At 35.3% G+C, this 14,608-nt stretch overlaps 1 protein-coding gene across 1 annotated transcript in view; it reads right to left on the bottom strand.

Annotated features, from left to right (window-relative positions):
- SYT10 (synaptotagmin 10) overlaps positions 1–14,608 on the bottom strand; it is an 80,051-nt gene that overhangs the window by 35,296 nt on the left and 30,147 nt on the right. The gene's annotated exons all lie outside the window — the stretch shown is intronic.

The following is a 14,608-nucleotide window of genomic DNA, read 5'->3' on the forward strand; positions in this document are numbered from 1 at the left end:
ATGTAGACAAGCTATACAGATAGCTGGTTTCTTTTTATATGGACATTTATGTCATGGATTTCATATTTTGGTGATTACACCATTAAAATTAAAACATAACTCCCTATTTTCTTATAGTGTATTAATTATTTTTAACATTTAAGATAACTAAATGAATATTTACTTTTAAAATATGTATATATATAGTTGTGACAGCCCAAATGAGCACATTTTCTTCTTTTTTCAACAGGGAGTGTGGGCTTCAGAAATTCTAAGGATTAAAAAAACGCAGACTTCCAAAATTTGGGACCAACATAATAAAGTGTTTAAAATTCAAACTGACTTTCCTATAATTACTGTTACTATTCATCTAGTCAACATTTCCAGAACATTAGCTACATAAGCTTGCTAGGGTCCTGCAAATGTGATTTACATTAAGATCTGCTTCTCTTATATTTCCCACATGATTTCTGGCATGAGTATGTCACCCTGTGTCTCCTCAAAACTTACGTTCCAGATCTTTTGTTCTTTTCTTTCCTCATTCTGTCCATAGACTAATCATCAGTTTTTAGACTATAATTATTATCTTAAATCTGGTGTTTCCCTAGATATATCCCAGATACATAAATTTCCAGTCCCATGTCTCTATTATCTCTGAGAAAGATTTCTAAATGTATGTCCTAATTTTGCCCCAATCTTAAGCAAACTCATTATTTTCTCCTTTTTGCTCTTAAACTAGTTCTCTCTTCCATAGTCTCCAACAATAGTGTTAACACTTCTATCAGTCACTTATGTTAGGAAATCTGCCATATGCTTTGAATAACCTTTCCTTTACCCATGGGATTTACTCAATTTTCTAAATCCTGTTCATGTTTGCTGTGAAACACTTCATATAATTGTCCATTCTGTTCCATTTCCTTTGCTAATCAGTCCAGATCCTCATCACCTTATGTTTGCTTTCTGGAGTAGCCCTCAGTTGACTTTCCTTCTTTCAGCTCTCCCCCACACTTAATATCTACCCAGCACTTACTCCAAAATCCTTTACTCACCTATGTTGTCTAATTACATCAGGTCTACTCTTTTATAGCACTAATACCGATGACACTGCTTAACACATAATCCATTGATACACACATAAGGACTGATTCAAGAGGAAGAAAAAATTGGTAAATATCCTGAGTAAGATACCTAGCCATGATACCATTTGAGAATGAAAGGAACTGAGAATGTTAAATCCAGAAAGAAAAGAAAAAAGTGGGGGCAGAGAGCAAAGATGGGATTAATGCTGGGCTGCCTTCTATTATCTGAAGACCTGTCATGACAAAATTAACAGGGTTTATGGAAGTTATAGGTAGCCAGAATTCAGCTTGATATAAGGGAATGTTTAAACATATCCAGAGCTGTCCAAAATGGAGAGGTGATGAACTTATCCAAACGAGAAGTGTAGAAGCAAAGGTTAGATGTGGAAGAAAACATTTCTGTCTCAGGTGAGATGCTAGACCTCTGTTTTCTAACACTTAATTTCTATGGTGCTCTGTCATTTGGTGGTTCTTTAGTAATTTTATGGGTCTAACTATTCAAGATATCATTACTCTATGTATTAATAAAACAGAATTATTTTTAAAATCAAAATTATTTGAGGTGTTTTAAGTTCACTCTTATATTTAAACAGCTTATTATCTATAACTGAACTGAAACACTGAACAATTAATTAAACACCATAAAAATGCTAAAGTTGTACTGAAACTATTTCAACCTGTCTATAGTCCCCTTTTACACAAATAAGAAAGACAATCCAAGGCCCTGGCTGGCTGGCTCAGTGGTAGAGCGTCGGCCCAGTGTGTGGAAGTCGCACGTTCGATTCCCATTCAGGGCACACAGGAGAAGCACCTGCTTTTCCACCCTTCCCCCTCTCCTTCCTCTCTGTCTCTCTCTTCCCCTCATACAGCCAAGGCTCCACTGAAGCAAAGTGGGCCCAGGCGCTGAGGATGGCTCCATGGCCTTTGCCTCAGGTGTTAGAATGGCTCTGGCTACAACAGAGCAACACCTCAGATAGGCAGAGCATTGCCCCCTAGTGGGCATGCGGGTGGGTCCTGGTCAGGCGCATGTGGGAGTCTGTCTCTCTGCTTGTCCACTTCTCACTTCGGAAAAATACAAAAGAAAGAAAAAATGACAAACCAAAAGGGGATGTGCAAGTGTTAGTAACTCTTTGTCTTTCACTGTATTATAGACTTCTCATAAAGCTTTTTAAAAGAAACTATATTTGAGCACATATGTTGCAAATTAAGATAATGGTTGAGACTGGTAAATGGTGGAAGAGTAGCACAGGGAAATACCCTCCAGCACTGTGGACGGTCTGCTTATTCTCCTTGCCTGAGAGAGGCCTTCAGTGGGCAGTGGTAGTGGATGATATGGGAGAAAGAAGGCCGATGGAAAAAATGAGAGTCCAATATTTAGAATGGAGAAAATAATATCCAATGAGAATCTGGAATGAAATAAAAGAAGATTAATAAAACATAGGAAAAAAATTAAAAAATAACTTCATTTTCAGATTTTGCCAGTCAAGGTTAATATACAGGATAGAGCAAAAGTAGGTTTACAGTTGTCATATGAAAATAATACAATTTTAATAAATAGTAATACAAGAATACACTCTCTTTGTGTACTCACAACTGTAAACCCACTTTTGCCCCACCCTGTACTGAGTGCTTACTATGTGGGGGAGTAAAGTTGTAAATTCTTTATCAACTTACTTGATCCTCATGTAATCCTATAAGGTATTACCATTATGTTCCCCACTGAGGCGCAAGTGGTAAGTGACTTATTTAAAGCTACTTTAAATAAGTCACTTACCACTTGCGCCTCAGTGGGGAACATAATGGTAATACCTTATAGATAACATGATACGAAGTGAAATAAGTAAATCAGAAAAAACCAGGAACTGCATTATTCCATACGTAGGCGGGACATAAAAGTGAAACTAAGAGACATTGATAAGAGTGTGGTGGTTACGGGGGAAGGGGGCAAAGGGAACGGGGGAGGGGGAGGGGCACAAAGAAAACTAGATAGAAAGTGACAGAGGATAATCTGACTTTGGGTGATGGGTATGCAACATAATTGTATGACAAGATAACCTGGACTTGTTATCTTTGAATATATGTATCCTGATTTATTGATGTCACCCCATTAAAAAAATAAAATTATTTTAAAAAAATAAATAAATAAATAAAGTCATCTAGCTAAGCAGGTGCTGGAATGGAAATTTCACCAATTTGAGGCAGTCTAGGTCTAGTGGTTATACCTTTAACCATTAATACTGTACTGTCATAAGGGTTGATATCTCATTTGATTAAAATATTTCAAAATTAATCAATTTAAGTAACTATATAAAATAATTAACAATATTTATATATATTTTTATGTAAGTTTTTCCACTTACACATTATATATGACATAAATGTTTACTTCACTAAGGTCCAAAGTTTACTGAGTTAAAATAACTGGAGATATTTTTTATAAATATTTTAAACATTTTTGGTTAGTTATCATAAATTGAAAGAAAGCAAAAATGTTTAATTTATAAGTTATAATCAGACATGTACCAAAATTTTATTAATTCTACCAGTTTTTATAGTTTTTATTTGATAACAAACAACTTGTTTTGAAAATACTAAATAGCAAAGTGAAATCTGTAAGGTAATTTATGCTCTATTACACATTCAAAACTGATTAAGAATTGAAAAATTATTTCTATGTAAAGAAACAGTAAGACTATTCCATCTCATATGAGGGAATTAGCTTCTAAGTAAAGTCATACTAAATTTAAGACCCAATATTTTATTTTCTGTATCTAAGTAAATATATATATAATACATATATATATATACATATACAGATATACATACATATAGTCTTTACTGACTTAAAGCCTGAAATGACCTGTTTCAGATGGATTCCATTTAAATGCATTTTTGAAAATAAGAATAATTAAAAAAGGAATACAGGTAGTATATATTGTTGTGAATTGTTAAAAAGGTATAGTATAATCCAGTTTACATAGTCCTAAGAGATTTAGAATATTTTATTAAATAATCTAAATATTTCTATCAAAATCACTTTTACTTCTGCAATAATTTTTTTATTTTTGTGAGCAAAAATATTCAAAAGTTATTTCCTCATTTTTTATAGGTTGATTCCATAACTTCACACTCACTTATACTTTTCAATAGAATGAAATATTAATAGTCTATCCTCTTTCTAAAAATCAGTAACTTCTTTCTTATGCCTCTGAATATAATTGTGTAGCTGTAAAGAGCCCCTTCTAACCGGAATCAGGGTAGTAACATTTTTTGTTCTAGTAAGTCAGTGCCCTAATTATAGGGTAAAGGTACATATTCTAAGTCACAGTTTAGCTAGTTAGCTAACAGAAGCTTTAATTATTACAATGTTAAACTATCACCATGACAACAAAGATCTTTTTTTTCTCCTTTGGAGGGACCATGAGATGTGGCTAGTCTTACACAATATTCAACCAGTTCAAGAACAGGCCATTTGATTATGTCTGATCCCACTCTTAACCTTCAAATCTAGAAAAGTGTTACCCAAGCACACTTCCAGATGGAGAAGGAAAAACTTCCCTCCCTTCCCTGGGACATCTGACAGTAGCTAGGTACAGTCAGTATTGCCGAATGCATGCCTCTCTGATCTCTCATCTTTCTAGCTCAGACTTTCTTTTATCCAACTTAACCTTCCCAACTCAACAGAATCTCCATAGATTTTATTACCATTTCATAATCACTAATTCCTTGATATAATTTTTCCCTCTTTACCAAGTTTCCACCCCATGATTAATCACTAAAGCCACTCTTACACATATGTTCCCACTTCCCTGTTATGCTTTTTCTTAGTTCTACAGCAAAACCACTAGTTGAATTCAGTTCTCCATCACCACACCTGTACATGTCCAAATGAAAATGACTGCAGTAAAACACAACACAGTTCTCATTGTTTCACTTTAAATTCAAGACCACATTCCTCATGTAGGCGCTAATGCAGCACAGCAATCCATTCTCTCTCAAATCTTCCAGATTGTCAAGAAGACTATTCCATACCTTCTTGCCTTTCTTGACACCTTTATCAACTTCTTCATTCCCAGTCTCAATTAATGATATTTTCCACTTCACTAAGAAAACGGAAGCGAAGAGCAGGAACCTTCCAGAGATCCACAATACTTCATCAACCCTATCAGAATCTGTACTCATATATTTTGCCTTCCAGTTGATATTAAGTATCCATGCTCCCATGTAAAGCCAATCCCTCCACTTGTAGACTAATTTCCATTTTCTCGCATGTAACCTTCAAAACTGCCCTTCTCTGATTCTTGTATGATTAATTCCCTCTCTTTATTGGATCATTACACTGGGGAACAAAATTTTTGTTGCATCCACAAAAACACTTGTTTTTACCTAATTCGAGTGTGCTGATCTCAAATCTGACATTAGTTTTTCTCTGTAAGCTACAGTTTTTGCAATTCAAGATTTTAGGTTTTCATCTTATTGTAAAATTTTCAACATTTAGTTTAACATAATGAAGTAAATGTCTTCTTGGGCATCATCTTTGTGAAAATATAATTTATATAATGCAGTAAATACACTAATACACTAAAAGATATGATTGCATCAGAATTTGTCTACAATTTCGAAATAGAACATATTAAAAGACTTATTTTAATCATAAAATTTGCGCAAAACTTATTTAAATTCTATTCAGGAAAAAATTTGCATTTGTAGCTCTTGTGTTTGTGTACTTGTTGAGGACAATCTCGTTTGATGCTCCATCAGTAGTCTGCTCATCACTAACAGCTTCAAGATTTTTGGGAAACTTATCAAGGTGACTGTTCAGGAAGTGAATCTTAATGCTCATGTTACATCCAATGTCACGGAAAGCCAACAGCATCCTTTGAACCAGGAGTTCATACTTTTCTGCTTTTTTGTTGTCAAGGAAGTTCTTTTTAACTGCCACAAAAGACTGCCACACTGCTTTCTCCTCCTTATTGATCTTCCTTGAAAATTCATTGTCATGTATGAGGGTTCAAATTTGAGGTCCATCGAATACACCTGCTTTTATCTTCTCAAAAGACAAGGCAGGAAAAGCAGAAATAATATGTTGAAAGCATTCACTTTCTCTATTCAAAGCCTGAACAAACTGCATCATTAAGCCAAGTTTGATGTGAAGTGGGGGAAAAATGATCCTGTCTCGATTAACTACAGGTTCATTCACAATATTTTGCATCCCTACTTCCAGAGCTTCACATTTCAGCCACTCCTTCTGTGTCCAGTGTTTCTCCCAAGCTCGACTGTCCCACAAACACAGAAAGCAAGGATACTTTGTGAATCCTCTCTGTTGTCCTAGCAGGAAACTTACCATTTTAAGATCCACACAAATGATCCAGTCATGCTCCTCATACTTCAGATAGTCGAGGACAATTTTTATGTCATTCTTACTAAGTCATTCAATTCAAATTTGCTAAACTGCTGAGGGGCTAATGACTGCTTGGCATCAGAAGAAGACCCTTCAGATTCTACAACCATTTCCTCATGCATCTTATCAAAATATACTTGATCACCATGTTCACTTTCTTCGTCCTTAGAAGAAATAAAACCATTGAAAACTGGAATCGGGAGTGACTAAGAGTGTGGGATAGGTCATAATGCTGAAGGAATATTAGGATATGCAATCATATGCCATTTTTTCTTGCCGATGCCCTTTGTATGGATCAGACAGAAATAACAGTCACTGCTGTGGTCCTTAGGTTCACGCCAAACCATGAGAATACCAAAAGGCATTCCTTTGCATTTCCTTTTGTCCAGTCACAAAGCATTTCCTCACAATCATAACACACAATATGAGGAGCCCAATTCTTGTCTTAATCGCCAAGGGGAACTTGAAAATAGGCAATATATGCACATGTCACAAATGATGAAATATTGCATCTTTGATGTTGAAGTGTGTAACAGCCACATATATAACAGAAGGTGTCGGGACTATTCTTACATTTACGCCTACTCAAAGAAGCCATGATTCAATCTTAAAACAAAATAAGAGGCTGTTTTTATCAGAAAATAATTTTTTACATTTAAAAACAACTACAATTATGTAAAAGTGATGTTTTTAAAACATTAATTGCCTTGTGGTTATGTTCAATCCAAGAGTCATTGCCCTTTAACTCCAATATAAAAACCAATGCATGCCATTTACTTTAACAAAAAGAAATTAAAATTGCATAAAAACTAGAGCATGCACCAAAAAAACGGACTTCAGATTTGGAATCAGCAATGCAGAAATATATAGAAACAGTTCTAAAACGTTATGCAACAGAAAATGGGAAAAAAAATTGTTACCCAGTGTTACCATCAGCATAAGTTCTTTCTCCTATCTTCGAGGAAACTTCTATTCATCTTACTTTCCCTCTTTGTACTGCTCTGTTTCTCTAACACATTTGCAGCAAACTCCTTGAAAGAATTGAGGACGGTATGTTCACTGTCCAATTTATCTCCTCCCATTCTATTTAAAACCAGTCTAATTAGCTTTTCACATGCCCAACTCCAACATAACCCATCTTGAGAATGTCAACAATGTCTCCCCCACATTGCGAAACTCACAGCTCAATCCACAGTTCTCATCCCACCTGACTGTAGCAGAGCCCCTCCTGGTTGTTCACATGGTTTCTAGGTTACTGCCTCCTGGTTTTCTTCCTATTTCACCAGTCTGTTCTTCTCAGTCTTCTATGTTCTTCTTAATCTCTTAAGAATAGACTACCTTAGAGATTCATCTCTGATTTTCTATTTTTATTATCCACACTTACCTCTTTGACGATATCATCTCCTGGTTTGGGACACCATCTACATGTGTACCCCAAATTTGCATATGTATCACAGATTCTCTCCAGAACTCAAGTTATTGCCTACTCAACTTCCCCACTTTGGTTTCTAAAAGAATCCTGAAACTCAACAGGTCTAGATCTCCTGTTCCTGCCTCTCAAATTTACCCCATTCACAGACTTGCTATCTCGACTTGATCTTTCCTGATGTTCAGACCAGGGCCTTGGTGTCCTCCTTGACTCCTTTCTTTTTATCATGTACCACAGTCAATCTGTCAAGATATTCTGTTTGTTCTACCTTCACACTATATCCTAAATCCAGCCAGTCCTCATCATCATTAACTACCATTACCTCTGGCCTGGATTACTGCCTCCTTAATGGTCTTTTGACTTCTTGTGTCTCTTTAAATGTCTATTATCAAAACAACGAACTCATCTTTTCAAAGCATAAGTCAGATCAAATCATGCCATCCCTCTGATTAAAAACCCTAGAGTGGCTTCTCATGTTGCTCAGAGTAAAAACCAAGAATGGTTTAGCTCCTGCTACCTCTCTGATTTTAACCCTGACATTCCACACCCTGCTGTCTCTGCTATGGCCACATTGGCCCCTTGCTGCAGCTGGGACACAGATGGCAGGTTCTGGTGTCAGGGCCTTTTCAGAGGCTGCCTCCTCTTCATGGAGAGCTATCCCCAGACAGCCTCCCAGCTCTTCAAGTGTTGCTGAAATATGTCTTACCTTCTCAACAAACTCTATCCTGGCTCCTATATTTTAAATGGTAAGGCTCCCCCCCCCCCCATTTAGACCTACCAATCTCTTTATTTTGCACTATTGTTTTTTATAGAACTTATTACCTTCTAATACATCATGTAATTTACTTAGTTATGCTGTCTGCTTATTTTTCACAAGAATGTGGGTGGCGATTTTTGACAATTTTTTTTCCTAATATACTGCAAATGTTTAGAAAAAAATGCTTAGCATGTAACAAGTGTTCAATAAATACAATTAAATTGATAAATTAAGTGTTTTCTCCCTTAAAATTCAGCCATATACAATCCATTAATAATAAAACTTGTTTGAAGAGAAAACTGTTACCCTCTCAATTATGTAATATAGTGATTAAAATGCATTTAAGTAAGTTTTCTTTATTCTGTTCAAAAAATTTACCAGCAACCTGTAATTTAATAGCAATTAACAAAACAAATGTTCAGTTATTCTGACAGTACTTGCCCCTCACCTTTCTCCATATTAAAAAAAAAAGTATAAAAATCATAACAACAGGTGATAAGCAATTGTTTTTGTTCTAATATATATTTAAAAGAATGTTATGAATTAGGTTGGAAAATATATCTTGATAGTTTTGAATCTACAGATAAATTTCTGAGAGCATACTGAATACTATAAGAAAAGAAGAAATACAAAGTGAAGCCTTAAATTAAAAAAAATCTCAGTGATAACTGGACAAAATAATAGGTCCAAGAACATTCTACTTAGTATTACTAGATCTCCAGAGGGTCTTTTGAACTTAACTACGTATTTTAGCTCTAATTCCTACGCTCAGTGTGTCATTTCGTCCCTCTCTTACCTGGAAGTATGCTGCTGGCCATCATCGGCCTCCTTTCCGGTGAGCTCAGCTAGGTTTTGGAGAAAGATGTTTTAGTCTTCCAACTGCGTTCACCTAACACCCTGGGTGACAACTTTTCTGCACCTCCACATTCCGTTGAACATACAGCAAAAAGAGTATTAAAATTCTACTTTCCACTCTGTGACCCTTTTACTTGATTGCCTTCTTTATAATGGTGGAATCAGTAGTAGTCATTTTTTTTTTTATCATGAATTTCATACTAACATATACTGGAACTCAGGAAATGTCTTTTGGACTTTATATGAAAATAATTTACCTTAAGATTCCTGTGACTAATTGGATCAAACTTCCTGAGCACCGTTTGTACTATGAACAAGAAGGGCCCTATCAATTTAAAATTATAGCTTTTTTTTTTTTTTTTTTAAAGAGGAGATAATATTTATCAGTGCCAGGAAGCAAACTCTCCAAGTTTGAACCTATTTTATAAGGTTTTGTCGCTGACCTTGGCTTAAAGAGCCATCACATGTCAGAAAAGAAGCTAGTGCATACACCAAATGCATATGCTTCATGAAGGGGATTGCTTAACCGCATCAAGCATTTGCACAGCATGATTCCTAAAACTACATTTCCAGGAGATAGAGCTCAGTCTCTCCCATTGTTCTGGACAAGCACTGCTTCTTCGTAGCCTGGTTAACAACGTGCCTTTTAAGCTCTCCTGTGGTGTACCACCTCACTTTCCATTCCTTACAGGGTCCTGGATTGGGTAACTGCAACTTTTGCTACCTTTCTAAAGAGAAATTTAATTTAAAAAGGCTCTTAAAGAAAACTATGCAATCCAGTTTTACATATTTTTACATAATCTTTCACTTCTCTTGTACATTGAGTATTCTCTCTGACGTTGTGTGTGATGACTTGAAGAATTACTTTTCTAAGCAACCGAAGCTAACTGTAAATCCATCAGCACATATAAGTCAATGATTTCTTTCCATGTACATTTTCCTGCTTTTGTTCACTGGATCTGCCTTTAGATTTCCTAATTATATATTTTCAGGAGGTATATACTTAGAATCCTATCAGTGGCCAACCTATATTAATTCCTCATCCTCAACAAACTATTTTGCCACTTACTATTCACTTTGTCTTTACCGCACTAATGAATGCCCAGAAAATTGGTCCTCATACTTATGCCTGGGAGGATAGCATCATTAACCTCTTTCTAATATAATCACAGTTCTATCACCACCTGATGCTGCTTTTAAAGGAGCAAAGTGAAGTGGAGAGATATCAATCAAGCAAAAACATTCACATGATGCTTGTTACACACCTACAGAGTGATGGAGATTAGGTGGCACAACCTGTTCTCTGAGAATTTAGGATCTAGTCTGGCAAACAGAGCTCAATATTAAGACAATAAGGAATTAATTGTTACTTTGCAACTATGGCTTTAAAAAATAAAGGCTAATAGTTTATAATTGGGCAGAAAAAGTAGACTCTCAGATACTCTTTCTTTAAAGATCTTACAGTAAATAAAAAAAGAGGTCATTCTAGACCAGGGGTCGGGAACCTATGGCTTGCGAGCCAGATGTGGCTTTTTCGATGGCTGCATCTGGCTCGCAGATAAATCTTTAATAAAAAAAAATAATGACGTTAAAAATATAAAACATTCTCATGTATTACAACCCATTCATTTCCTACCGCTCATGTTCATGGTTGCGGGTGGCTGGAGCCAATCACAGCTGTCCTCCGGGACAACACCAAATTTTTTATTGAATAATGCATAACATACATGGGTCATTGTATGGCTCTCAGGGAATTACATTTTAAAATATGTGGCGTTCATGGCTCTTTTAGCCAAAAAGGTTCCCAACCCCTGTTCCAGACTGAGGCAGAGAGTTGAGGTCTAAAGAACGATGACAAAACAACCAGGTACCCTTCTCCTTGGCATCCATAAAAGAGCCATTTGAATAGATAAGATGAAGTCATCACATTCATTTGTTAATGATATATATTTTGTATTCAACAAATATGTGAGAGCCCAGCTATGAGCTAGAGCCCAGAACATCTGCACAGTCGCTATGACAAAGGACACGATCCCAAGTGGGAGCGCATGCGCAGTTGCTCCCAGAGTTATAGAACCTGCTGCCTTATCTATAGTTTACTTCAGCGGAAGCGGGTCAGGCATATGTAAATTCTACTGCACTGTATAACACTGGCCTTGGGAAATAAATTGCTAGCAGCTTCTGTAACTTTTTCTCCCCCATGTTGACTCCTTGTGCATTCTTTTTCCTCAGCACCACCGCACCTCCCAGGGGACCTCTTGACCCTGACATCTGAGTTCCTATAGTGCTTAGTCTAGGTGCTAAGAGCAGTGCAGAAATTAATTTGGCAGATTTTTCTGCCTAAAAAAGCAGTGTAAAGATATATATGTGGAGGTATGTGGAACCACCAAAAATACTATAATGGTAGCTTGGTATCATCAAGCTTTTAAAAACTTTGGACTAAACTTGAAAAGACGTAAGTGTCAATTTTTTTTAATAAGGGATCTTAGATTCTTCCTTTACAACTTTTCCCAGGTTTCTGTCTTTTTTGTTGTTGCTATGTTCTGATTTTTATTATGCTTTAAATATATACTATTTAGTTACAAAACAGATGTTGTCTTCTATAGTCTGTCCTAGGAACTCTGGCCAAATTAACTTTCCTAAAACATAGCTCTTTATTCAAGGGAGTCTTCTACAAATATTTTTGACTGAACCGACTTTGAACATTTTGGCTATGATTTAAGGTTTTCTCATATTTTAATTCCAGCTGACTTTATCTTCCATTATTCCTCCAGTGAATTCTATATTCTGACTAAGGTAATTTACCTGCTGTTTTCTTAGATTTCTTCTATGTCTTTTCCATAAAATGTTTCCATTCGGGATACAACACCTCCTAGTTTTCATTTATATAAATTCCTGGTTTCCTTTAGCCCCAGGTTACTAGTTGGCTCTCTCCCATGCCTCAACTAGAAATAACTTTCCTATTCTCTGAATTCTGCATTCTTTACTACAAAGTTTGCATTTTGTAATTCTATATTGAAGTTGGTATTAAGTATTTTATCTTTGCATTATATTGCTAATATTTTCCAGCTCTCTTGAGTTTGCAGAGTGGAAAGAGTATGTAGAATACAATTATTATTCCCAGAAGTAAATATGTACTAAATAAGCCTATTGGATAAATGAAAAATCAATGAAGATGAATGCTAGAAGAATGTGTAATGAAGAAACCCACCAAGGTCTGCTGGGTTGTTTGGCTGCCTAACAGACTGATGGGATCAAATGTCCAGGGACTTAAAAAAAGGAAGATGAGAGCTTGAAAATGTGGCAGCTTCCAGCAATGCTGTTAACTTCTGAACAAATCAGGTTGTTAAGTGTAAAGACAATTGTCTTCTATTGCCTGAGCCAAATAAAGAAGAGTCCCAACAATGACTGGAGCTTGAGTTTCCTAATAAGGTGAGGAAACCAAGTATTAAAGTTAAATTCATTTTGTATGTGTATTTGTGAGTTGCTTTTGCTACATTTCAGTGAAAAGCTAGTATCTGAGCAGAATAATCCGATTTATAATAATGTACCATTGATCTCTGTGTCTAAGTGGGCTGCATAATGAACTTAGCAACTTCCTCTTCCTCTCTACATAAAGGTAATTTCTAGTATGATAAAGTAATTAATGTAGATTAGGGTTTTTGAGAACTAGATATAATCAAGTTTTCTGCAAGAAATTCATCCCGAGGCCAAACAGATTAAAATCATGACTCTAGTCATTCATAATAAACACATATAATTCCATATTTCTTAGTTAAATGAGCAGAATGATATCCTCATTCTCCATTCTCCAAACTACTGTCCTCAGCAACTTGTAAACAACATCTTTGCAAAAAACTCCATTTGCTTAGCTTTATTGCTTAAAATGTATTTCATCAATCTGGATGAATTTGAATTCTAACTCTTCACCAGCTGCATGAGTTTGGGCAAATTTTAAAATCTCTCTGGGCTTCAGTTAACTCACAAGTAATGGGGATAATTAATAACCCTTACTTCATGTTGGCTGATGGAGGATTTGCAGGAACGTGCCTAGCAAAGTGACTAAATTGAAAATAATCAAAATTATATTTTCTTTATTTACCAGCTACTCATATAAACAAGGAGATTCAAAGAGGCAGATGAAATAATATTGAAATTCTAGCAAAACTATGAACTTGTATTCTACTTCTTCTCTTGGAAAATATGAGATATGTACAATCCAATATTTATGTTTTTTAAAATTGAGAGACAAAGCGCTTTTTCCTGATTTACTCAGTTTGCATAATTACTGAGAAATCTCAGGCTAGAATAGTGTGTCTTCACTCCTATTTTATATTGTTTCTAGGAACCAGTTCTGTATCTAAGACCAAGTCTTCACACATGGGTTCTCAGTATATATTCTTTCAGTCCATCCTAGCTAGGAATAATCAGATAAGCTGTCTCTTTACTTTTTAACAGATAACAGTTTGAAGATAGTATTTTGTTTTTCTGAGCCTTCCAAAAAGAACATTTGGGCAGAGAAAGTCAAGAAATTTTCATAGCTACCTCAATTTGTTTCCATGAATTGAGCCTCCTTATACAGGGTGCACTTATCAACTAAAAGAGTTGAGTAATTCTGAAGGCTAATAAGTTGGTATCTACTCACAGCTGTTGTTAGTATTTTAAATTTTGGGGGGTAATTTAATAGAATATTTTAACCCTGAAGTAACTGAGTGTCATAATGCTTTATTAAATATAAAATTTGGTCACATTGTGCAGCAATGATAGTAGTGATAATCAAGTAACTACATGAGATAATTTTAAAGCAGTTCTTTTCTATAGATATTTTAAAAAGTGGCACATGGGATAATTATTTTACAATTAAATACCCATAATAAATAAATTTGCATTAACATATACTGGGTCATATTAGAGAAAAATCATAAAAACATTTAAAATACCCTTAAATACCACTATTCAAAAAACTTGTCAAAATAATAACTGAATATGAGGCATATCACAGTTATAGAATTTAAATAGAAAGGTATAACATGGAAAAGATACCCATATATATTCTCCTTACCCCAAAGTTCCTTAACCCCCAAGTAATAATTATTTTTACTTATACT

Source organism: Saccopteryx leptura, chromosome 2, assembly GCF_036850995.1.
Source record: "Saccopteryx leptura isolate mSacLep1 chromosome 2, mSacLep1_pri_phased_curated, whole genome shotgun sequence".
Taxonomy (NCBI): domain Eukaryota; kingdom Metazoa; phylum Chordata; class Mammalia; order Chiroptera; family Emballonuridae; genus Saccopteryx; species Saccopteryx leptura.